The sequence below is a fragment of the Schistocerca cancellata genome, chromosome 1 (assembly GCF_023864275.1).
Source record: "Schistocerca cancellata isolate TAMUIC-IGC-003103 chromosome 1, iqSchCanc2.1, whole genome shotgun sequence".
NCBI classification, from domain to species: Eukaryota; Metazoa; Arthropoda; class Insecta; order Orthoptera; family Acrididae; genus Schistocerca; species Schistocerca cancellata.
The window spans coordinates 1,061,405,788-1,061,433,408 of NC_064626.1; the positions used below are offsets into that span (position 1 = coordinate 1,061,405,788).

At 44.1% G+C, this 27,621-nt stretch overlaps 1 pseudogene; it reads right to left on the reverse strand.

Moving 5' to 3' along the window:
- Positions 1-11,214, reverse strand: part of LOC126126629 (RWD domain-containing protein 2A-like) — a 113,864-nt pseudogene extending 102,650 nt beyond the window's left edge.
- Positions 11,215-27,621: the final 16,407 nt, after the last annotated feature.

Here is a 27,621-nt window from a genome sequence, read left to right on the forward strand (position 1 = left end):
CTAGAGCACGTTGGGTGGCACGGGATACATGCGGACGTGCATTGTCCTGTTGGAACAGCAAGTTCCCTTGCCGGTCTAGGAATGGTAGAACGATGGGTTCGATGACGGTTTGGATGTACCGTGCACTATTCAGTGTCCCCTCGACGATCACCAGTGGTGTACGGCCAGTGTAGGAGATCGCTCCCCACACCATGATGCCGGGTGTTGGCCCTGTGTGCCTCGGTCGTATGCAGTCCTGATTGTGGCGCTCACATGCACGGCGCCAAACACGCATACGACCATCATTGGCACCAAGGCAGAAGCGACTCTCATCGCTGAAGACGACACGTCTCCATTAGTCCCTCCATTCACGCCTGTCGTGACACCACTGGAGGCGGGCTGCACGATGTTGGGGCGTGAGCGGAAGACGGCCTAACGGTGTGCGGGACCGTAGCCCAGCTTCATGGAGACGGTTGCGAATGGTCCTCGCCGATACCCCAGGAGCAACAGTGTCCCTAATTTGCTGGGAAGTGGCGCTGCGGTCCCCTACGGCACTGCGTAGGATCCTACGGTCTTGGCGTGCATCCGTGCGTCGCTGCGGTCCGGTCCCAGGTCGACGGGCACGTGCACCTTCCGCCGACCACTGGCGACAACATCGATGTACTGTGGAGACCTCACGCCCCACGTGTTGAGTAATTCGGCGGTACGTCCACCCGGCCTCCCGCATGCCCACTATACGCCCTCGCTCAAGGTCCGTCAACTGCACATACAGTTCACGTCCACGCTGTCGCGGCATGCTACCAGTGTTAAAGATTGCGATGGAGCTCCATATGCCACGGCAAACTGGCTGACACTGACGGCGGCGGTGCACAAATGCTGCGCAGCTAGCGCCATTCGACGGCCAACACCGCGGTTCCTGGTGTGTCCGCTGTGCCGTGCGTGTGATCATTGCTTGTACAGCCCTCTCGCAGTGTCCGGAGCAAGTATGGTGGGTCTGACACACCGGTGTCAATGTGTTCTTTTTTCCATTTCCAGGAGTGTAGATAGTTCCTATGAGTTAGTATGGGTCGAGGTTATTATTGACAACAGGAATAAAATAAAAATTAGATCCTTTTACCGATCTCCCAATTCAGATGATATAGTTTCTGAAAGGTTCAATGAAAACTTGAGTCTAATTTCAAACATGTACACGACTCATACAATTATTGTTGGAGGTGACTTCAATTTACCCTCGGTATGTTGGCGAAAATACTTCTTTAAACCTGGTGGTACACATAAGACATCGTTCAAAATTTTGCTAAACGCATTCTCTGAATATTGTTTCCAGCAATTAGTTGATGAATCAGTCGAATATTAAATGGTTGTGAAAACACACTTGACTTCTTAGCAACAAGCAATCCTGTGCTAATCACAAGCATTAAAACGGATACAAGTATTGGTGAGCACAGGGTTGTCGTAGCGAGAGTGGATGTTGTAACTCTGAAATCCTCCAAAAATAAACTAAAAATATACCAAATCATAAAAATCAGATAAGAATTCACTGGACGCCTTCCTGGGAGACAACCTCCATTCCTTTCAAATTAACAATGTAAGTGTAGACCACATGTAGCTTGAATTCAAAGAAACAATGTAGACAGCAACTGTGGGATTTATACCAAATAAATTAACAAACGATGGTACACAAAACAAGTCGACACATTGTTGCGGAAACAATGAAAAAAGGATGCCATATTCAAACGAACGCAAGATCTCCAAGATTGGCACTAAATTTAGTGTGGACTTCACTGCGAGACACTTACAGTAGTTTCCACAACGAAACTTTCTGTCGAAACCTGGCTGAAAATCCAAAGAGATTCTGGTCGAATGCAAAGTATGCTGGCGGCGAGACACAATCAGTGCTTTCTCTTCATAATAGCAATGGAAATACTATCAGTGGCAGTGCTGCTATAGTAGAGTTACTAAACATAGACTTCCACAATTCCTTCACTAAAGCAGACGAATTAAATATCCCAGAACAGCTCCCTAAATTAGTAACTTAGTGGATATCCTCGGAGTAGTGAAGCAACCTAAACCACTTAATAAAAGCAGGTCTTCCGGTCCAGACTGTATACCCGTTAGGTTCCTTTCAGAGTATGCTGATGCAATTGCTTCATACTTTTCAATTATATATAATCGCTCGCTCGATTTAAGATCCGTTCCCAAAGACTAGTACGTTGCACAGGTCACACCAATATTCAAGAAATGCAGTGGAAGTAATTCACTAAATTAGAGGCCCATATTCACTTCGATTTGCAGCAGGACCTTGGAACATATACTGTGTTCGAACATTATGAAGTACCTCGAAGAGAACGGTCTATTGACACAGTCAACACGGATTTAAAGATCATCGTTCTTGTGAAACACAATTAGGTCTTTACTTACATGAAGTATTGAGTGGAGTTTACAAGGGATTTCAAGCAGATTGCGTATTTCCATATATATCAAGAAGTCTTTTGACACAGTACCTCCCAAGCGGCTTGTAGTAAAATTGCGTGCTTATTGAATAACGTCTCAGTTATGTGCTTTGATTCATGATTTCCTGTCAGAGAGGTCGCAGTTCGTATAACTGACCGAAAGTCAACGGGTGAACCGTACCCAAAGGTAGTGTAATCGGCCCTCTGCTGTTCTTTATCTATATAAAAGATTTAGGAGAGCAGCCGTCTTAGATTGTTTGTATATGATGCTGCCCTCAATCATCTAACAAAGTCATCAGAAGATCAAAACAACTTGCAACACGATTTAGAAGAGATATTTGTATGGTGCGAAAATTGGGAACTGACCCTAAATAATGAAAAGTGTGAGGTCATCCACATGAGTGCTAAAAAGAATGCGTTTAAATTTCGTTTACACGATAAATAAGTCAAATTTAAAGGCCGAAAAACCTAAGAATTACAATTATGAGCAACTTAAAATGCGAAGAACACACAGAAAATGTTGTCGGGAAGACGAACCAAAGACGGCGTTTTACTAGCCGAACACTAAGAAGATGCAACAGATTTACTAAAGAGTCTGCTACCTACACTCCATTTGTCCGTCCTCTTTTGGTCTACTTCTGCGCGATGTGGAATCCTTACCAGATACGATTAACGGAGTACATAGAGGAAGTTCAAAGAAGAGCAGCACGTTTTGTGTTATGGAGGAATAGGGGAGAGAGTGTCACTGACATGATACATGATTTTGGGTGGACATCATCAAATCAAAGGCGATTTTCATTGCGCCGGTATCTTCTGGAAATTTCATTCACGAACTTTCTCTTCTGAATGCGAAAATATTTTGTTGACGCTGACCTACATAGGGAGCAACGATTATCATAATAAAATAAGGAAAATCAAGGCTTGGACGGATATAGGTGTTCATTATTTTCCGCGCGCTGTTCGAGATTGGATTAATACAGAATTATTATGAAGGTAGTTCGATGAACCCTCTGCCAGGCACTTAAGTGTGATTTGCAGTGTGTCCATGTCAAACAATAAGGGTCTTCACTTATCACAAAGTGTACTGTGGTCACACGCAACGAAAGATGTCACCGTTTTTTTTTCTAATCCGGTGCTCGGATATATAGTAAACACTGTAGATAATCATCCACAGTCTAAGGCGATAGAAATAAGAAACGTCCTGACTCTGAAGGTGCAAACCCGTGACCATGAAGGAAAAAGGAAGCAATTGCTCTTAACATAACGAACCACACCCCATCCATCTGAGAGCAACGCTAGCTAGCATGCCGAAAATCAGGCAAAGACTGCGCATTCGAGAAAGCCCTAGGCGCAGTGGTCAGCACAAAGGGCTTGCATTCGGGAGGACGACGATTAGAACCCACGTCCGGCCATCCTCATTCAGGTTTTCCATGATTTAACTAAATCGCTTTAGGCAAATGCCGGGGTGTTTCTTTGAAAGGGCAATCCGATTTCCTTCCCCGTGCTTCCCTAATCGGAGCTTGTGCTCCGTCTGTAATGACCTCGTTGTCGACGGGACGTAGAACACTAATTTCCTCCTCCTCGAGAGAGAGAGAGCACATGTGGTTATATCTGCTTAGAGTGCAGCTACACTCCCTTTGGCGGAATGCCATCGAACCCTTTGCTATGATACGAAGTGCAGAAATGTTTAATGACAGGCTGGTATCGGTACTGACGTAAGCACGGTATCGATAGTAACGCAAGCACGACTCTAATACTTTGTTGGCTCCTACCTCAATACGGAGAAATGACAATCGTAATGAAATAAGAGAAATCAGAGCTCACATTGAAAGAATTAACTGTCCGTTACTCCCGCGAGCTATATTCACGGGTTAGAACGGTAGGGAAATAATCTGAAAGAGGTTCGGTGAACCATCTACCAAGCACTCACTTGTGAACCACAGCGTATTTATGTGCATGTAGATGCAGACAAAATATAGAATCCAGAACTGACTGTTGTTAGCTTTCATAGACAACGTCGACCCCAATTTGTGATGCAGCATTTTTCCCAGAGGACTTCCATTACGATGTTCCGTGTACACGCGCACAATTTATTCACCCTGCCAGCACATAAGGCCTAGCGACACTCTTCGAAAGTGGCTGAATTATTTACAGCTGAAATATTAGCAGGAAACGAGAAATGTGGCTACGGCTGAACTCCCGCAATTTTACAGATCGTGTTATAAGTTACATCTGATAAAGAATCCATTATTTGGAAATTAGTGTGACATATATATTGGATAAAGATAAAGAGTTTATGTTCATTAATTACAATTACAACAATAAAGACAAATTACAGGCAGGTAAATTCAAACTATGAGCGCTAGTAGCGAACGAAATGAGAGAAGTGATGTGAGATGGAAAGATCAATGTGATTAAAAAGAAGTTTATCTGGGTACACCGCTGACGCACCGCAGGTGGCGCGCGTGGAGTTGGCTCTTTATGCCGACGACACGGCGTTGTTCACCCGCAGCATGAACGTGGTCGTGATGTGCCTCCGGCTCCAACTAGCGTGCGACGTCCTGGGGGCGTGGTCCACCAAGTGGCGTCTCAAATTTAACCCCGCCAAGAGCCAGGCGGTTGTCTTCACTCGGAGACGGCTGCCTCCTGCCCTGCCGCCTGTCTCGATCTCGGGAGGCCCCATCCCGTGGTCACCGGCCGGCCGATACCTCGGTGTGACGCTGGACAGGCGTCTCACCTGGCTTCCGCACATCCGTGACATCAGGGGGCGGGCGATTGGGCGTCTCCGGGTGCTCTACCCGCTGCTGAACCCGACATCCACCCTCCCCCCTCGGCACGGCCTGACCGTGTACTTGGCCCTCGTCCGGCCGGTACTCGAGTACGCCGCCGTCGTGTGGGGCAATGCTGCTCCGTCGCACGTTGCGATGCTCCAGCGTGTCCAGAATCGGGCGCTGCTACTCGCTCTCCAGAAGCCGCCTCTTTACTCCACGAGGCTGCTTCATGAGGAAGCTGGCGTCCCGTTGCTGCGGGATCGCATCAGGCAGTCCGCCAGGGCGTTCTATGCCTCTGCAGAACGCTCTGGCAGTCGTCTTATACGCGGACTGGGCCACCCAGTCCACCGCAGGCCGACCACGCGTTGGCCTGATCTGCTGCGGGAGTAGCATCTTCCGCGGCCCCTATGACGTTCTTTGACGCAGCGTCCGCCCCCACGCGGACGCTCACATAGGCCAATCCTAACCGTGAGGCCAAACAATAGTTCTTGAGGTCCACACAGGAACAGCAGCTTCGCTGCTTAGCCTGTCTCCCTCCTGGTAGATGCAACTAGAGATTTAGAGTGCAGTGCAGTGAAGACGGGAAAATAGCGTGACTCATTGATAGATGGAAATAGAAAGAAGACGGGAGCATTTACTTCACTGTTTGACATTTACTTTAGTTTCGTCTTAAAATCAAACAGAGCGCTGAATTGTTCGCAGAATAAAAAGTAACTTATTCCACAGACGGACAGCGACTACGGGAAAGGAGCACGTGAATATTTTTTCTTTTGTGGATGGGCACAGCTAGAACGCTAAATAGGTGAGACCTTATGTCTAGATTATGATGAGGTGCAGGTACTGATATATGATACGAGGTATTGGGGGTGAACGCGCAGTGAGAAGCGGTTGAAACACGAAATAGCGTGTGGTAGCCACGGTCTGATAGCAGCCAATGTAACTTAGGGTATGAAATACTGACATTGTCCTGCAAACGAAAGTTGTAGATGTAATTCATACAATCATCTACCGTCCAACTCTAACCTTCCAGAAGCTTCGCTAGCATTGCCATGCCGCAGAATCAGTGAGTGCGCGAGCCCGTGAATCACCACCTGGGAATTCATCACATAAATGTGAAAGAACAAACAGTCTTGGTTGCAAAGCTGAATATATTTTATTTATCCTTCAATGACGTGTGTGGCCTTATACAAGGCATCTTCAGATTGGCTAACAAAATACGGTATTATGCACATAGAATACTGCGCATTAGGAGACCGCCGTGGTCAGAATTTGAAAAAAAAAATTGTGCGGTGTCTGATATAGAAGATGTTACATACACGAGTAACCATGCCTAAACCACATCAAAGCCCCAGCAGGTAGTTGCATTTCTAACTTTTTTATTTTAAAAAAAGCCCCGCACGTAGTCCTTGTCAGATATACGACGACATCCACGTCCACTGAAAAAAGATCAAGCCTACATAGCTGGGAGGAGGCGCAATTGCTCATACTGCTGGCTGTGCACACAGTAGTGGGCATAGGAACGTACAAAGAGGTGCACGGCCAGTATACGCAACGCACAGCAGATGGCGCAAGTGTTATGGTCTGGGACTTTTGGAGGAAATTGACGCTAGTGGAAATCTTCCTTGCACTAGGCGACTCTCTTTCTCCCACCTGCGATGCACATAAAAACCTAACCCCACTTTCTTCAATGTTTTCTGATACAGTATTGGAATTCCGCCTATAAGAATAGGGAGCAATTATTCGTGGATTTTAAAAGTTAGTTACGTTGTGATAGGCTACTAAAAGTTCAGTTCCAAGGTTTCGCGCCCATCCGAAGTCGGAGTAATGACTGTTCAGGGGCGGGAGGGGGGTGAGCTTCTGGTATCTCAAGCGCAATACAGAATTACATTCAGATGATACTTTCGAAGCCAGCCTTTTAACCTGCAGAGTGATCGAAATGAAAATGTTCCAATGTGACGGATCACGCGCTTGCGCCTATACATGTCGATAAGGAAGAATTGTGAATGATGCGGAGCAAGAAATATGGTCTATCACTGAAGCACCCTGACCCATAGAAGGTACGAAAATCGCTGTACTCTACAGATGAAAGAAATCATTGTGATACAAGAGAGCGGTCATTTTTCTGGAGAATGTCAGTTATCGATCGTCTTCCATTTCCAGCAGTGGGTGTTGGCCCATTACGAAACCGGAGGAACTTAACACAACTGTTGTTACAGTCTCTTCATCGCTCGTCCTATATGCCATCTCTTAGTCTGGTTAAAATGTAATGTTAGCTGTGACAGGTGCTCAAATGCCATCCTTTTTACGTGGTCGCGCCATTTTTTTACACTTCCCAACCTCTTCTGCGACTGTTGTTTTCACGTCTAAACACTGTCTTACGTCTTCACACACTCTCTCTTTTAATGTCCATCTGAGAAATGAGAGCAAACCTCGTCTCAGTTGCTTCAGTTTTTTATTCCTCTCCTTTTCTTAGAATGCATACATTAGAGCAGGTTTGGCTGCCACTTTGTGCAGGCATAGTTCTTGCAAGGTATGTCTTCATGCAACCATTTATAGCGTTATATTTCTTTATATTTTGAAACTAATCTGAATTACACTCCTGGAAATTGAAATAAGAACACCGTGAATTCATTGTCCCAGGAAGGGGAAACTTTATTGACACATTCCTGGGGTCAGATACATCACATGATCACACTGACAGAACCACAGGCACATAGACACAAGCAACAGAGCATGCGCAATGTCGGCACTAGTACAGTGTATATCCACCTTTCGCAGCAATGGAGGCTGCTATTCTCCCATGGAGACGATCGTAGAGATGCTGGATGTAGTCCTGTGGAACGGCTTGCCATGCCATTTCCACCTGGCGCCTCAGTTGGACCAGCGTTCGTGCTGGACGTGCAGACCGCGTGAGACGACGCTTCATCCAGTCCCAAACATGCTCAATGGGGGACAGATCCGGAGATCTTGCTGGCCAGGGTAGTTGACTTACACCTTCTAGAGCACGTTGGGTGGCACGGGATACATGCGGACGTGCATTGTCCTGTTGGAACAGCAAGTTCCCTTGCCGGTCTAGGAATGGTAGAACGATGGGTTCGATGACGGTTTGGATGTACCGTGCACTATTCAGTGTCCCCTCGACGATCACCAGTGGTGTACGGCCAGTGTAGGAGATCGCTCCCCACACCATGATGCCGGGTGTTGGTCGTGTGTGCCTCGGTCGTATGCAGTCCTGATTGTGGCGCTCACCTGCACGGCGCCAAACACGCATACGACCATCATTGGCACCAAGGCAGAAGCGACTCTCATCGCTGAAGACGACACGTCTCCATTCGTCCCTCCATTCACGCCTGTCGCGACACCACTGGAGGCGGGCTGCACGATGTTGGGGCGTGAGCGGAAGACGGCCTAACGGTGTGCGGGACCGTAGCCCAGCTTCATGGAGACGGTTGCGAATGGTCCTCGCCGATACCCCAGGAGCAACAGTGTCCCTAATTTGCTGGGAAGTGGCGGTGCGGTCCCCTACGGCACTGCGTAGGATCCTACGGTCTTGGCGTGCATCCGTGCGTCGCTGCGGTCCGGTCCCAGGTCGACGAGCACGTGCACCTTCCGCCGACCACTGGCGACAACATCGATGTACTGTGGAGACCTCACGCCCCACGTGTTGAGCAATTCGGCGGTACGTCCACCCGGCCTCCCGCATGCCCACTATACGCCCTCGCTGTCCGTCAACTGCACATATGGTTCACGTCCACGCTGTCGCGGCATGCTACCAGTGTTAAAGACTGCGATTGAGCTCCGTATGCCACGGCAAACTGGCTGACACTGACGGCGGCGGTGCACAAATGCTGCGCAGCTAGCGCCATTCGACGGCCAACACCGCGGTTCCTGGTGTGTCCGCTGTGCCGTGCGTGTGATCATTGCTTGTACAGCCCTCTCGCAGTGTCCGGAGCAAGTATGGTTGGTCTGACACACCGGTGTCAATGTGTTCTTTTTTCCATTTCCAGGAGTGTAGTTTTGTACATCCGGCCCGCGATATTCCAACTAACTTACCTGGTCTTTTATTTTATTGTTTCACGTTATTTCACTTTTCTTGCGTTTTCCCACTGCCCTCACTTTAATTTTGTTTATTGATGTAGACATTCCGTAAGTTTGTGAAACATTGTTAAATTGAACCATATTTTCTTACAAAGCACTTTCATTGTCTACTAGGAGTGCCTGGCCGACTGCAAGTAAAATTGTTGATACCATACGTTCCATCTCAGGTCCATCCTACTGCCGTTTCTAGAATTCCATACTTCTAAAACTTTATCGATACATATGTGTCAAAAATGATTGGTGAGAGGCCATATCCTTCTTATAGTGATTGGTTTAAAGTCAATAACGCTTCGTTTACATTAATTTTGGTGTCGCAGTACAGCGATTTAAGGGCATTCACTAAATTTAGGGGTACATTGTACTCAGTAACTCCCATAATTTCAGCCTTCCTACCTTACGTTAGGCTTTCATACAGCCCGGGAAGAGCAGAAGTAGTGCATTGTTGAACTTTCTTCGCTTTTATATAAGTTTTTTTAGAACAAATGTTGTATAAGCACAGGACCTGGCCTTCCGACAGCCGCAATGCTCGTCGCTCAAAAGCGTTTATGTTTTAGAGTGAAGTTGCCTTTTACTGATAGACGAATAGATACTATCAGCAGCGTTTGAAATGGATAAACCCCATTAATTTGACAGTTCCCTTGTATTTCCTGTCTTGTATATATTTATAATTCTTGCTCTCTTCCATTCCTTTGAAATTTTGCCTAAGCACCAAATATCATTCAGCGACTGAACAGCTCTCGTTTTCCATTTAACACTAGCACATTTTAAAAGTTCCAGAGTTATTCCACCTGTACCTATAGTCTTCCCACTACCGGTATTCTTTAAAATACTTAAAAGAGGTAGTGATCTACACACTTAAATCCAAAGAAAAATTTCTGTATGCCTCAACGACATAAAGATCTGTACTTGAAGCTTCTTTCGGTATGAAGTTATTTCCTTTGCTAAAATAGTTACTACAGTTTTACTCTATCAGGAAGTTTCAATACAGCTCGCAGTCCGGTGCAGGTTGGAACATACATCACGGAAACAGTACCCTAGAACGTGAATAAGCCACATTTCCTTTCTTCGAGGAGTGCTAGTCCCACAAGTTATGCAGGAAAGCTTCTGTGAAGTTCGTAAAGTAGGATAGGCTTACAGTTGAATAAGAAGTTCGCGGTGGGAGGGGGGGGGGGGGGAGCGGGCGTGTCTTGAGTTATTTGTGGCTAGCTCAGTCGGTAAGAACAATGACCGCAGAAGGTAAGGCCATCTTCAGACTATATGAAAAATATATCCGCTATCAATCTTTGAATTCTTATTACTTGTTGTTACGTACTTACGTGAACTTTCTCTTGCTGTTACCCTTCATATATCTTCTGTGTAACTCGCATCTCTCTCTCAAATAAATTTGGAAGTGAACCCTAAGAGAGCAAAGTATAATACCTTGTAACGATGATGAAAATAAAAAGGCTTGACTTCGGAGCGGGTCTCGTTTTTCAGAGCAACGGCAGCATAAATAATGTCGTGAGCTAGGCCAACTGTAGTTGGGCCTTTCTGGGTTGGCGCCAAGAGCGAAAGAGCAAATTCGCTACGCTGCAGGGTAAAAACTGACGTTAAAGGATTTGAGCATTACTATGAGCGCTAGTTAATTTGGGCGGCGGGAGGGGATGCGAGCCAAAGAGGCGTCGACGTCGGCATTTGTTACGCTGCTGTCGCCATTTGTCTCGGCACGACGCCTGCTAATTATTTAAAAGGAATCAGGAACTTGGAAAAACGCTACACCGTTCTCCATTTACCCCGTGATGAATGCACCTGCGCGCCGCGGAGGAGGCGACGAATGTCGGCAGTAACTCAGCGGCGCGTCTACGACACATCACCCTTTCTGGACCGAACTTCTTTGTTTGGATAAAGACCGTGGCGAAGGGCGACGCACCCATTACTGAGGCGTAGAGTCCCAGTTCCGCAAGAGTGCTCATTTCCTTGCCCCAACTATCTTATTATTCATGGTGTCCTGGAATTCTGGGCAAAAAACAACGTACAGGCCGCCCTAACCACGTTTTTCTGTGTGGACATTAGTCGTTGAAAAGTGTTTCTAATAAAGTGATGCAGAGTTGTAATTTTGGAGTTTTCAGTAATTATGTTGGCTCTTATTATATATAGTCGTATGACTTGCAATCTCGCACAAGAGTTTATATTACATTCCAGTTCTGTGACATGCTTATCAAGCACCCTACTAAGTCGAGTGTAAGTGGCCGTTGAGAGTGTACTATGGGCGCAGATGATGGTAGAGATGGTGATTATCCTAACAGGGAAGAGAAAAACGAAGAACTTGCATTCAGTCAACTCCTCCCAAATGCAGGTTGACTCAACGTCCCCATACGAGGAACGTGTCAACATCAACAATGTCACATGTCACAAAATGTCAGTGACGAAAGATGTGGAATGTAACCCAGGAGCCGGCCAGTGTGGCCGTGCGGTTCTAGGCGCTTCAGTCTGGAACCGCGTGACCGCTACGGTCGCAGGTTCGAATCCTGCCTCGGGCATGGATGTGTGTGACGTCCTTAGGTTAGTTAGGTTTAATTAGTTCTGAGTTCTAGGCGACTGATGACCGCAGAAATTAAGTCGTATAGTGCTCAGAGCCATTTAAACCATTTTTTTGTAACCCAGGACGTTGCCAGGAAGTCATGTGATCAGGAATGCTTACAACAGCGTCTATCCTCCAAATGCCTTCTACATACACTAACAGGAAGAAACCGCAACACCAAGGAGTAATAAACATAGAATAATGAAATTTCGAGTATACATTTGTCTAAGTAACATATTTAAGTAATTAACATTGCAGGTTAACAGTGTAATGTAAATGCGAGATAAGTCTTTGAAAATGTGAAATGCCGGTAGATTAGCAACCAAAGTAACCCCCAGAATGTTAAAAGCAGGCATACAAATGTTTGTGGGACGGTGGTTCCATGCCTATTGCACTTGCCGGCCGGTGTGGCCGAGCGGTTCTAGGCGCTTCAGTCTGGAACCTCCATGTGAGATAGCGTTATCCAGTTGGGAAACAACCACTGGAATGCTGTTCATGAACGGCAGCACAACATGTCGAATCATCAGACTGTAGAAATTTGTATTTAAGGGTGCTTGGGATACCCACGAGAGTGCCTCTGCTGTCGTACGAAATTACACACCAGACCTTAACACCAGATGTAGAATTTAGTGTGCCTAGCACGCAAATAAGGTGGCTGCAGTCCTTCAAATGGGGTCGTAACCAACACACGGCCACCACTGCCACCGAGGCAGAACCAGCTTTTACAGAAAACATAACAGACCTCACCCCTGCCCTTTAATGAGATCGCGCTTCACACCTGCGGTAACTGGGGTAGTTTGAGACCAGTGGAATGCACACTACAGGACTTCTGGCTCGGAGCTGTCACTGAAGTAACCGATTCCCAACAGTTAGTCACTGTGGTGCCAAGAGCTGCCCAGATTGCTGCTGCAGATGCTGTACGATGGACCAGAGCCATAAGCTGTACACGGTGGTCTTCCTTCTCGATAGTTCCGTCCGGAGCCCGATCTTCTTGCGACCGTTGGCAGCAATCATTTACAGTGGCTAAATTCGTACCAAGTCTTTCTGCAATATCGGTGAAAGAGTATGCCACTTGTCGTAGCCCTGCTACACTACCTCGTTCAAACTCAGTGAGGTGTTGGTAGAGGCGTCTCTGTAGTCTCTTGCAGGCATTCTTGACTAACATCAACTCAACATGTCCAGTTTCAAAGGTAGGTTGCGCTCACGACCCTTACAGCGCGTATTTAAAGCAAATCCGATTTGCATCATCATACATCGTCATAGTGGCGCTACTGGCGCCAATATAATGTGACGGGCGCAAAATCTGAACAGACATCATCTTTCAGATGTAGAAACACACCTATCAACTTTCGTATCTGTCGCACAATTTCTTGGTTTTCCGTTTTTTATCCGACAGTGTGTGTACAAACCGTTCGTCCTCTGATCAGGCTGCGAAGATCACCCGATAGTTGACCGAGCGCCATATCATGCTTAGTCATTCATCAAGAAGTGTGGTAGGGAATGGATTAAGCTCAGCGCAGTTCCGGCCATTGGCGACGTTTAGACCTTGGTCCACCTGCCTCTCAGTCAGGTAACTTCTCAGTTGTCATCAAAAAGCTGTGTGCACCCCGTCTCAGTTTTCCCATCAAGGAAAAGGCCGCGGCAGTATTAGGAATAGAATCCCAGGCCCCTCTATGAGGGTCTTTCGCCTTTACAATTCTACTACGTACAACTAAATACGATGGTAAGTCAATTATTGTTGGCAAAGTAGTTATAAAATTTTATTGTAATCAAATAAGAAACTTACACGAACATCATTTTTCGACATAGTCTCCTTGCATTTCAACGTACTTGGTCCATCGTTGTACAAGCTTCCTGTTGCTCTCATGAAAGAAGTTATCGGCTGACCTGCGAGTCAGGAATGCACCGCTTCTTTCACTGCTTCGTTGAGATAAATCGACTGCCCCTTAATGCCTGTTTGAGTGGACCAAACAAGTGATAGTCAGAGGGGGCAAGATCGGAACTATTTGTAGGGTTATCCAGTACGAGTACTTCAAATTTGAATTTCTGGAGCGTTTCAGAAGTGTGGGCAGAAGTATGCTGACGGGTATTGTCGTGCAACAACACAACACCTATTGACAGCAATCGTCGGCGTTTGCTTCGAATTGCAGGCTTTAGCCTGGCAGTAAGCATCTCACTGTAACGTTGTTTTTTGTTGTTGTTGTCTTCAGTCCTGAGACTGGTTTGATGCAGCTCTCCATGCTACTCTATCCTGTGCAAGTTTCTTCATGTCCCAGTACTTACTGCAACGTACATCCTTCTGAATCTGCTTAGTGTATTCATCTCTTGGTCTCCCTCTACGATTTTAACCCTCCACGCTGCCCTCCAATGCTAAATTTGTGATCCCTTGATGCCTCAGAACATGTCCTACCAAGCGATCCCTTCTTCTGGTCAAGTTGTGCCACAAACTCCTCTTCTCCCCAATTCTATTCAATACCTCCTCATTAGTTATGTGATCTACCCATCTAATCTTCAGCATTCTTCTGTAGCACCACATTTCGAAAGCTTCTATTTTCTTCTTGTCTGAACTATTTATCGTCCATGTTTCACTTCCATACATGGCTACACTCCATACAAATACTTTCAGAAACGACTTTCTGACACTTAAACCTCAACTCGATGTTAACAAATTTCTCTTTTTCAGAAACGCTTTCCTTGACATTGCCAGTCTACATTTTATATCCTCTCTACTTCGACCATCATCAGTTATTTTGCTCCCCAAATAGCAAAACTCCTTTACTACTTTAAGTGTCTCATTTCCTAATCTAATTCCCTCAGCATCACCCGACTTATTTCGACTACATTCCATTATCCTCGTTTTGCTTTTGTTGATGTTCATCTTATATCCTCCTTTCAAGACACTATCCATTCCGTTCAACTGCTCTTCCAAGTTCTTTGCTGTCTCTGACAGAATTACAATGTCATCGCCGAACCTCAACGTTTTTATTTCTTCTCCATGGACATTAATACCTACTCCGAATTTTTCTTTTGTTTCCTTTACTGCTTGCTCAATATACACATTGAATAACATCGGGGACAGGCTACAACCCTGTCTCACTCCCTTACCAACCACTGCTTTCCTTTCATGCCCCTCGACTCTTATAACTGCCATCTGGTTTCTGTACAAATTGTAAATAGCCTTTCGCTCCCTGTATTTTACCCCTGCCACCTTTAGAATTTGAAAGAGAGTATTCCAGTCAACATTGTCAAAAGCTTTCTGTTAAGTCTAAAAATGCTAGAAATGCAGGTTTGCCTTTCCTTAATCTATTTTCTAAGATAAGTCGTAGGGTCATTATTGCCTCACGTATTCCAACGTTTTTGCGGAATCGAAACTGATCTTCACCGAGTTCGGCTTATGTCAGTTTTTCCATTCGTCTGTAAAGAATTCGCGTTAGTATTTTGCAGCTGTGACTTATTAAACTAATAGTTCGGTAATTTTCACATCTTTGAACACCTGCTTTCTTTGGGATTGGAATTATTATATTCTTCTTGAAGTCTGAGGGTATTTCGCCTGTCTCATACATCTTGCTCACCAGATGGTAGAGTTTTGTCAGGACTGGCTCTCCCAAGGCCGTCAGTAGTTCCAATGGAATGTTGTCTACTCCCGGGGCCTTGGTTCGACTCAGGTCTTTCAGTGCTCTGTCAAACTCTTCACGCAGTATCGTATCTCCCATTTCATCTTCATCTACATCCTCTTCCATTTCCATAATATTGTCCTCAAGTACATCGCCCTTGTATAGACCCTCTATATACTCCTTCCACCTTTCTGCTTTCCCTTCTTTGCTTAGGACTGGGTTTCCATCTGAGCTCTTGATGTTCATGCAAGTCGTTCTCTTTTCTCCAAAGGTCTCTTTAATTTTCCTGTAGGCAGTATCTATCTTACCCATAGTGACATAAGCCTCTACATCCTTGCATTTGTCCTCTAGTCATCCCTGCTTAGCCATTTTGCACTTCCTGTCGATTTCATTTTTGAGACGTTTGTATTCCTTTTTGCCTGCTTCATTTACTGCGTTTTTATATTTTCTCCTTTCATCAATTAAATATTTCTTCTGCTAAGCAAGGATTTCTACTAGCCCTCGTCTTTTTGCCTATTTGATCATCTGCTGCCTTCACTACTTCATCCCTCAGGGCTACCCATTCTTCTTCTACTGTATTTCTTTCCCCCATTCCTGTCAATTGTTCCCTTATGCTCTCCCTGAAACTCTCTACAACCTCTGGTTTAGTCAGTTTATCCATGTCCCATCTCCTTAAATTTCCACCTCTATGCAGTTTCTTCAGTTTTAATCTACAGTTCATAACCAATAGATTGTGGTCAGATTCCATATCTGACCCTGGAAATGTCTTACAATTACTGTAACGTACACTGGTTATTATTGTGCCCCTTTCCCTATAATGTTCCAGTACTGGACTTTGTACGTCCAAAAAACCCTAAGCATCAGTTCTTCTGCGGACGGTTGGGTCTTGAACTTTTTCCTGCGCTTCGAATTTGGATGTTTCCATTCCATACTCTGTCGTTTACTCTCCGGATCGTAATGATGGATCCACGTCTCTTCGCCAGTAATGATCCTGTCCAAGCAGTTGTCCTCTTCGTTACCATAGCGACCCAAATGTTTTTTGCAGATGTCGAAGCGCGTTTGTTTATGCAACTGAGTTGGTTCCTTTGAGACCCATCTTGCACAAACTTTATGAAACCCAAGTCTGCTGTGGATGATTTCGTTGGCAGAACCGTGACTAATTTGATGACAATGTGCCACTTCGCCAATAGTTAATACTCAGTCAATGAGATTCATTTTACGTGAACGCTCAATAGTTTCTTCATTTGTGGCGGTAAACGGTTGTCCGGCTCCTTCATCGTGCGTAGCACTTGTGCGACCATTTCGGAATTTTTCAATCCTTTCGCAGACACTCCGTTGTGGCAAAACACTGTTCCCGTATTGTACCGAAAGTATTCGATGAATTTCTGTCCCTGATACGCCTTCCTGTTCTTTGGTGCAAATAGACAGCGGAGCAGGTATGATTAGCAGCACGGCCGCGATAACGAATCTAACCCAAATTGTAAAATGTAAAACAAAAATATAACTAAATTGAAGATAATAATTTACTTACCCTCGTATAAAGAACTCGCAATATTCACAAACCCTGCACATAACACGATCTCATTCCTTAATACAACTAAAACAGTAGAAAAATACGGAAACCGCTTATGGTGGTCTCTAGTGCGTATTCCCTCATGCGATTCCAAAATAAATCACTGAAGTGAAACACCGAGCAGAAACTATCATGTTTTCCTACGTTCGCTTTCGTCGAGGTATAGCGCTCTCCCCTACATCGCTATTTCGCTCTGTTAACTCTTATTACAATGTCAACGTATTTCAGTTGTTCGCAACTAGCTCATATTATAGATATAAGTCTTGTGTGTGTGTGTGTGTGTGTGTGTGTGTGTGTGTGTGTGAATTCCTATGGGACCAAACTCCTGAGGTCATCGATCTCTAGACTTACACACTACTTAAACTAACTTACGTTAAGAACAACACACACACCCGTGCCCGAGGGAGGGCTCGAATCTCCAGCGGAAGGGGCCGCTCAATCCATCACATGTCGCCTCTAGCCGCGCGGCCACTCCGCGCGGCTTGTGTAGATATAATTACAGTTGTACAATAAACGAAACACACAGACGTTTTCAAGGTTTTCTTTAAAAAGTATTTTTTTTTTTTTAATTTTGAACTCTTGCTGACTTGGTTAGTTGGTTGTAACTTTGCTGTTGCTGTTGGGTGAATCGTGCCTCTACACCTGCGAGAGAAACCAAATATATCTGCTTACGAGAATACTGTACAGTGTTTTATAATATTTCCTGAACTTTACTATTAATCTCTTTAATTACACATAGCGGCCCCTGTGCGTTAATGATCTGCCTAATAATGTTGTTCAGGAAATGCTCCTGTGCGTTGATAATTTTCGTAGCAAACTGATCCTGAAATGAAAACATCTTGCCTCGTAATGTAATTGCTTTCAAACGCGGTGTTTACTGCTCTCTATGAGACAACTGTAAATTTCCAACTGCAATTGCTGAGAGCTTAGTGCAATGCTCCAGATAGAATCATTGAGTGAGACACCCTCCAAGTAACAATGACTTGCGTCGGAGCTATGGACAATGTTCTTAGGTGAAGTATTCTTTTAACAAACAGTTTTCAAATTATCTGATACATTATTAATAGTTTGAAACTCATGTATCAACACTCATTAATGTTGATAGAGGGCAAAATTGATATCAAACTCTTACTCTCACAAATTTTAGACATACAAATGAGAAATACCTTACAATTAAAACTATTACTCAATTTTTACTGAAAAATGTAAAGATCTCTGTAATGGCTGTCTCATTCAAGAATGGTTGAGTAATGGTTCCAAACTACGTGCCACTGCAGTGCAGCTAAATAAAACATGTTACCTTCATTCCTCTTCATATACTTTTCTAATCTCATTTCATTTTAAATCCCTAATCGAATCTTTGCCCTTTGTTTCTCACCTTACAAACACAAATCATTTTACTTAAACACAGATGCATTTAACTTTACGTCTACCTTGCCACGAGTCCTCTGCTCGGAGTCTCACAAATCCTCTGACGATGGAACTCCCGCACTCCTCACTGCCTAGAAGCGATGGCAAAACAAGCACACCTTCCAACGACACAATTGTCGCTTAGAGTTTGAGACATCCAGAGGACGTCGGAATTCCCGAAATGCAAATAACAAACTCCCAATAGAGCTGTTTCAGTTTGAGTCATATATCTGCTTTTGGTCGTCAGTCTGCCGGCCGTTGTTGCCGAGTATTTCTAGGCGCTTCAGTCTGGAACCGCGTGACCGCTACGGTCGCAGGTTCGAATCCTGCTTCGGGCATGTATGTGTGTGATGTCCTTAGGTTAGATAGGTTTAAGTAGTTCCATGTTCTAGGGGACTGATAAGTCCCACAGTGCTCAGAGCCATTTGGTCGTCAGTCTAAAAGTTGATTTCCTATAGCATATCAAACTAGTCCTTCCCTCCAAGTCTCGTCATCTGTGCGCAACTACTGCAAAGCTAAAGCCTCTTGGACCTACTTACTATAGTGAAGCCTCGGATCACTCAGTACCTTTTGCGCTACACAATTTCCTCTATTATAAAACTGACCCTTCGTTGATGTCTCGGGATTTGCCCAATGAAATGATCGCTGTAATTTAGTCATTTGCCTTGAATATCTTCATTCATATACTTCCAGAAAAGACTTCCCAACTCTTAATATGTTCATTAGATGATAACTTATTTTTTTCATAAAAACTTTTTACCTGCTGCGAGTCTTCATTTTAACGCTCTCTACTTCTTATTTTGCGCCCCAGTTATCAATACTCGTCAATCTAACTATCTCAGTACCTCCTAATTAAATTCAATCACATCCTTTTATGTTTGTTCATCGTACAATCGCCTTAAACTACACTATCCATTCCCTTAACTATTATTCCAGGTCCTTTGCTGTCTCTGTAGCTTTCATTTCTTCTCCACTGATTTTAATTCCTTTTCCAAACGTCTGCTTACTGTATTGATATCTAGGTATCAACCGAAATTTACTATTGATAAGTAATACCAAAACTGTAGAGCGTTAGAATGTAATGCAACGTTGACAACTTCATTAGTAAATTTCAGATAAGGTATCAGAAATGATAGAAGTCATACTTCAGTGGAATATGCGTAGAAGAAAAATGTATTTTTCTTAAGTTATTCTTCTGGATCTTAACAATGATCAAATGGGCCCAATAATTAAAACTGATGTATTTCCTAAAAGAAAATGTACCGGGTGTGCCCGCTCCAAACCAGTTTATAAAATTTCAAATGGTCAGCTTTCGTAAAGTACATAGAAACAGGAGATACAAGACTACAGAGGAAATGAATTATAGGACTGGCAGTGAGAACTGTAAATTAAGCTAAGCAACAAGTTAGAAATCTTATAAATGGACATAGATGCGGGCGAAAGGGAAAATTATTTAACAATGTTAACCACGGAAATAGCAACTCATTGTACTGGTACGAAAAGAGGAAGGAGAAAGAGTCAAATGTACTTGGAAAACACTGACAGTAAGGTAATGGAATATTCTAAATTAAACAGTTATTGTCAGAACTGAGTTTCTGCTGGAGTATACAACTTTCAAATAACTTCCGGGAATTCAGCCAGGTAACACTTTCAGCGACCGCCGATATTTCGGCGGGAGAACACCCCGCCATTTTCAAGGCAAACTGCAACGGACAGGCGGCGTACATGCAAATTTAATACCTCGGTTCTCGGACCGAAGCAGAAAAGATAACACACACACACACACACACTGAACACTAGTGCCACCAAAGATGACCAAAGCCAGAGCTATCGATAGTGAGACTATGAATTCGCAGATGAGGCAGCATTGACTCTGTTCCTCTGTTTTTTGACAAGAGAGAGAGCCGGATTCCAAACAGAGTTTAAACAGAAACCTCCATCCCTGTTAACGAGGTTGCTCGCTAATTTAATCTCAACTGCCTCCCTAATGACACTGTCCCAATAGCTGGACATGCATGCCAATATCTCGGTGTTATTATATAACACGGGGTTACCAGTATCCAAGCAACGTTCGGCAATAGCAGATCTATTTGGCTGCTGTAATCGTGTGTGCCGTTTATGCTCAGTACATCTGTCCTCCACGGTCCTGATAGTTTGACCAATATATGCCATGCCGCAGCTACAAGGAATACGATATACACCCGCCTTACGCAGTCCAAGATCATCCTTAACGGAACTCAAAAGTGCTCTAATTTTAGATGGAGGTCGGAAAACACATTTCACATCGTATTTCCGTAAAATACGACCGATCTTATTGGACGTGTTTCCTACGTAAGGCAAGAAGGCAGTAGACTTAGATGTTGACCCAGAATTATCATCAATCACCCGATGTACAGTTGGTCGATAGCGCAACGCACGTTCAATCTGTCTATGACTGTAACCATTTTGACGAAATGTAACTTCAAGATGGGACAGCTCAGCTGGCAAAGTCTCAGCGTCAGAAACGACATGTGCCCTGTGTACCAAGGTACGAAGTACCCCTTCACGCTGAGCCGAATGGTGACAACTATTAGCTTGTAAGTACAAGTCGGTGTGAGTACGTTTCCTGTAGACTGCATGTCTCAATGATCCATCATCCACCCTCCTAACAAACACGTCGAGAAAGGGATGCAACCATCCTCTTCCACCTCCATCGTAAAACGAATGTTCGGGTGGATCGAGTTCAGATGTTCTAGAAAGACATTCAAATTCTCCCTACCGTGAGGCCAAACAACGAAGGTATCGTCAACGTATCTAAAGAAACAGGCGGGTTTTAAAGGCGCCGACTCCAATGCACGTCCCTCGAAGTCTTCCATAAACAAATTTGCGATCACAGGAGACAACGGACTACCCATCACAACTCCATCTGTCTGCTCGTAATACTGGTCATTAAATAAAAAGTAAGTGGATGTCAACACATGCCTAAAGAGATTAGTTATATCAGCATCAAACCTGGCTTCAATTAACCGCAACGAATCAGACAGAGGAACACGAGTGAAGAGAGAGACCACATCGAAACTCACTAAAACATCAGAGTCATTCAGCCTCAGTCCCTCCAAACGACGTAAAAAATCAGCTGAGTTCCTGATATGATGTTCACACCGTCCTACTTGTGGACTCAACAGAGAAGCAAGATGCTTGGATACACGATATGTCGGGGCGCCGATGTTACTCACTATGGGACGGAAAGGAACCCGTTCCTTATGAACCTTTGGAAGGCCATATAACCTAGGGGGAACCGCACTATAGGTGTTAAGCCTCTTGATTGTGTCCTGCGACAAACCACTATTCTTCAGGAGGCTGTTGGTCTTTCTCTCAACACTTTTCGTGGGGTCAGCATCGATTCTGCGATACGTTGAATCAGATAGTAAACGTTGCATCTTCTGTACATAATCATGTTTATTTAAAACAACGGTGGCATTGCCCTTGTCAGCAGGTAAAATAACAATACTGGGATCAACTTTGAGAGAGCGTAAAGCAGCCCTCTCTGATTCGTTGCGGTTAATTGAAGCAAGGTTTGGTGCTGATTTAACTAATCTCTTTAGGCATGTGTTGACATCCACTTACTTTTTATTTAATGGCCAGTATTACGAGCAGACAGATGGAGTTGCGATGGGTAGTCCGTTGTCTCCTGTGATCGCAAATTTGTTTATGGAAGACTTCGAGGAACGTGCATTGGAGTCGGCGCCTTTAAAACCCGCCTGTTTCTTTAGATACGTTGACGATACCTTCGTTGTTTGGCCTCACGGTAGGGAGAATTTGAATGTCTTTCTAGAACATCTGAACTCGATCCACCCGAACATTCGTTTTACGATGGAGGTGGAAGAGGATGGTTGCCTTCCCTTTCTCGACGTGTTGGTTAGGAGGAAGGATGATGGATCATTGGCACGTGCAGTCTACAGGAAACGTACTCACACCGACTTGTACTTACAAGCTAATAGTTGTCACCATTCGGCTCAGCGTGAAGGGGTACTTCGTACCTTGGTACACAGGGCACATGTCGTTTCTGACGCTGAGACTTTGCCAGCTGAGCTGTCCCATCTTGTAGTTACATTTCGTCAAAATGGTTACAGTCATAGACAGATTGAACGTGCGTTGCGCTATCGACCAACTGTACATCGGGTGATTGATGATAATTCTGGGTCAACACCTAAGTCTACTGCCTTCTTGCCTTACGTAGGAAACACGTCCAATAAGATCGGTCGTATTTTACGGAAATACGATGTGAAATGTGTTTTCCGACCTCCATCTAAAATTAGAGCACTTTTGAGTTCCGTTAAGGATGATCTTGGACTGCGTAAGGCGGGTGTATATCGTATTCCTTGTAGCTGCGGCATGGCATATATTGGTCAAACTATCAGGATCGTGGAGGACAGATGTACTGAGCATAAACGGCACACACGATTACAGCAGCCAAATAGATCTGCTATTGCCGAACATTGCTTGGATACTGGTAACCCCGTGTTATATAATAACACCGAGATATTGGCATGCACGTCCAGCTATTGGGACAGTGTCATTAGGGAGGCAGTTGAGATTAAATTAGCGAGCAACCTCGTTAACAGGGATGGGTGTTTCTGTTTAAACCCTGTTTGGAATCCGGCTCTCTCCCCTGTCAAAAAACAGAGGAACAGAGTCAATGCTGCCTCACCTGCGAATTCATAGTCTCTCTATCGACAGCTCTGACTTTGGTCATCTTTGGTGGCACTAGTGTTCAGAGTGTGTGTGTGTGTGTGTGTTATCTTTCCTGCTTCGGTCCGAGAACCGAGGTATTAAATTTGCATGTACGCCGCCTGTCCGTTGCAGTTTGCCTTGAAAATGGCGGTCGCTGAAAGTGTTACCTGGCTGAATTCCCGGAAGTTATTTTAAACAGTTATTAATAAATGCCTTCGGAAGCATATGAGGAGATAAACTTATATTCGATAGACACAAGATTTCGTCGGTTAAGAGTGTGGATGTTCCAATGACTAACTACAGGCAGAAAATTTCTCAGGCATTCCAATCCTTATTGATAAAATACATATCTCAACAGTTTAATTACAATGTAATTGCAAGTGTAACAGCATATGTCATGTATAAAGCAATATGGTTTAATGTGAAAGAAAATACGACTGGAGATGAAGCCAACAGAAATAGTTAAGGATGGAGGAATTTTTGCAAATACGGCAACTGGCCAGAAACGGAGCAATAATATAAAAGATCTTGTTAATAAGAAAGGGAGCAAATAATAAACAGACGCATAACCTGTTCTCTATAACATATGACATATTTGCCAAAATTATTAATAACGCAATAGAATAAAATATTTAATTTCAGCCACACAAAAGGAAAATTCTGGCTTCGTGCATAAAGTGTAATGGACTATTGGCAAATAATAAATGTGTACTAAACGCCCCAGAGAACGAAGTCATTGGTTCAGTTTGTTGGAATTTACGGAATAACATATATGTCAGAGGCATTCTTATTCTTAGAGAAAGCGAAGGAGTTCCAAGATCGTTTTAACGAAGCGGATAGAATCTTCGAAAGAGGTTAAGAGGCCAGTGTCAACGAAAGCAGAATAAGTGTAATGGAACTTAGTCGAATTAAATCAGAGGATACTGATGGAATTACATTATGAAATCAGACGCTATAAGCAATTAAAAAGTTTTGATATTATGGCAGCAGAATAACATACGATGCTTGAGATCGTGTGGATATTGCAGACTGGACGTGTTAAGTAAGGGGTTTCCACAAAAAAATAAAAAAATAAAAAAATTTGACATCGGCCGGCCGCTGTGGCCGAGCGGTTCTAGGCGCTTCAGTCTGGAACTGCAATGCTGCTCCGCGCTGTTGCTACGGTCGCAGGTTCTAATCCTGCCTCGGGCGTAGATGTGTGTGATATCCTTAGGTTAGTTAGGTTTAAGTAGTTGTAAGTCTAGAGGACTGATGAGCTCAGATGCTAAGTCTCATTGTGCTTAGAGTCATTTTAACCATTTGTTAACATCGAACATAAATTTGTTGGGCTCTTCTGAAGGCATTTATCTGGAATCTAGCCTTGTAAAAGGGTGAAACGTGAACTGTAGGCAATTTTGACAAGAAGACGATGTCAGCTTTGGACACATGATGCTGATGATGGTGACGACGTCTATAGAACAACTTTTAAAAATGACACCATACATGCCGTGTCTCCTCGCATTTGTACAGCGTTGAGTGTTTCCAGAGTACTAGCTGCTATATGTTTTATCGTACCAATTTGATTGCGAAACAAAGCAGGTCGAGAGCGCTCTGTCATGTTTACAGTCAGAGAAATAGTTGTCGTGTTTATTTAGTACTTGGTGTTAAGTTTGTTTTAAAGCTTTATTTGATGTTACAAACTACAACAGAAACTCTGTGACAATATTTACAATTTACATTTAACAAGCGTCAGAGAATGTTAGTTTTGAAACAGGGGTTTAAGACAATATTTACGAAACAGACATGCGACGGTAGCGAATCACTGAAATGTGCGGAAGCTACCCAACGTGAAATTTGTATAAATAAATAAAGCCTCTGGCGTCACGGTGTTCGAATTCCACTAGAATTACATGCGACCTAGAAATTTAAAGCGAAATACTTTTTGTGTAGAGGAAAAACTAAATATTGAAGTTATGACATTAAAACCGCAGAAAACGTTAATCCGGTAGACTCATGTATAGGCATATTTTTCCATTATTAGTTAATGAAGCAAAATTACGCTACGCTAAAATAGTGGAGAAACCTATCTGTGGTGCTTGGTCATTGCTTCGCTTTATGTCGAATAGCATTTGATGGAGGAAAATGATTTTCGAGAGTAGTTTAGCGTGGTGATAACCATGGAAACGTAAGTGCACAAGCTCGCGAGAATTACCAGTTTAGAGCGAGAGTGACCTAAATAATAATCCAGACTACCATTTCTCGTTTTGAATGTAGCGCGCACTTGCTTTTGCCACATCAGCCGCCTTCGGACATACACTGAGGTGGCAAAATTCATGGGACACTTTCTAATATCGTGTCGGATCTCCTTCTGCCCGGAGTAATGCATAAACTAGACGTGGCATGGACTCAACAAGTCATCGGAAGTCTCTTGCAGAAATATGAGCCATTCTGCCTCTGTAGCTGTCCATAACTGTGAATGTGTTGCCGGCGCAGTCTCTGTGCACAAACTGACCTCTCGATTATGTCCCATAAAAGTTCGATGGGATTCATATCGGGCGATCTGGGTGGCGACATCATTCGCTCGAACTGTCCGGAATATATATTAGAACAAATAAGCCCTCGGTCACAAATATTAAGTCAAAATATACCAGGTTTCGACGCTACTATGAGCGTCGTCTTCAGAATTAAGCTAACTGTTCTAAAACATATTAGGTATATAATACATTAATAAAATTAAAGTTTGTACTGACTGGACGTCACGGTCACTGAAACTTAGCTGCTATGTTCAATGTTTAATATATATATATTTTTTTGTCCAGAATGTTCTTCAAACCACTCGCAAACAACTGTGGTCCGGTGACATGGCGCATTGTCATCTGTAAAAATTCCATCATTGTTTGGGAACATGAAGTCCATGAGGGCTGCAAATGGTCTACAAGTAGCCGAACATGACCATTTCCAGTCAATGATCGGTTCAGTTGGACCAGAGGATCCAGTCCATTGCATGTAAACACAGCCCACACTATTATGGAGCCACCACCAGCATGCTCAGTGCCTTGTTGATAGCTTGGGACCGTAGTTTCGTGGGTCTGCGGCACACTCTTCATCTCTTACCAAGTCGTCTAGAATCCAACCAATTCGGTCACGAGCCCAGGACAGGTGATGCAGGAGATGTCGTGCTGTTAGTAAAGGCACTCCATTGGTCTTCTACCGCCGTGGCACATTAAAGTCACATTTCGCCGCACTGTCCTAACGAATACGTTTCTCGTACGCCCTACAGTGATTTGTGTGATTATTTCACGCCGTACTGCATGTCTGTTAGCAGTGGCTACACTACAGGAACGCCGCTGATCTCAGCCTTAAGAGAAGGCCGTCGGCAACTTTATTTTTCGCGGTAAGAGGTAATGCCTAATAACTTGGTAGCCTCGGCAAACTCTTGACACTGTGGTTCCCTCCGAATATCACAACATAATCCACTGACAGATCTGAACACTGGGTTCCTACTAATTTACACCCATAGTTTGCATACATTGTTATGGGTACATGTACAGTCGATAGCAATCTCTCTCCGTGCTGTATTCATCGAATCTTTCATTTCGCGGTCAAGTTGATGGGTGTTGATTAATAAATGCTCTGGCACACTACCCAATCCCGTCTGCTCACATTCTTTGTCAAGGACCTTATCCAGTCGCCAGTGACATGTACAATTTCATTTTTAGTAGACTTGTATCTACAGCGATAAATTCCCTCCAATTACGATGATACAAGTTGCTAAACTTCCCGACCATCACATCCTGCTGTATCACGTACCATGAAAACACTTCTGTAATTTCTCGCAATAAGTAACGTACCAAAGCAGTCATCTACTTGTGGCTTGTACGAAAATATGTATAAATGTTATACGATGCGTGGTGAATCTCAGGCGCATACCTTGAGAGAAATTGTGAAATTAACTAAAACTCCTACCCAGTTTGTTAATGCTTTCCAGTTTTATAAATGAGTCATCTGTCTTCTGAATGGTTTGATGCTGCCCGCTATGATTTTCTCTCCTGTGCCAATATTTTCATCACTACCACCTACAGCTTACGGCCTCAATTATCTACTGGATATACCCAAATCTCTGTCTTTCTCTACAGTTTTTATCGTCTACAGCTACCTCTAGTTGTTGTTGTTGTTTCTGGGGGAGGAGACCAGACAGCGAGGTCATCGGTCTCATCGGATTAGGGAAGGAAGAGGAAGGAAGTCGGCCGTGCCCTTTCAAAGAAACCATCCCGGCATTTGCCTGGAGCGATTTAGGAAAATCACGGAAAACCTAAATCAGGATGGCCAAACGCGGGATTGAACCGTCGTCCTCCTGAATGCGAGTCCAGTGATACACCTCTAGTAACAATGAAGCTATTCGTTGATGACTTAACAGATGTCCAATCACCCTGTCCCTTCCTCTTGTCAGCGTTTTCCGTATATTCCCTTC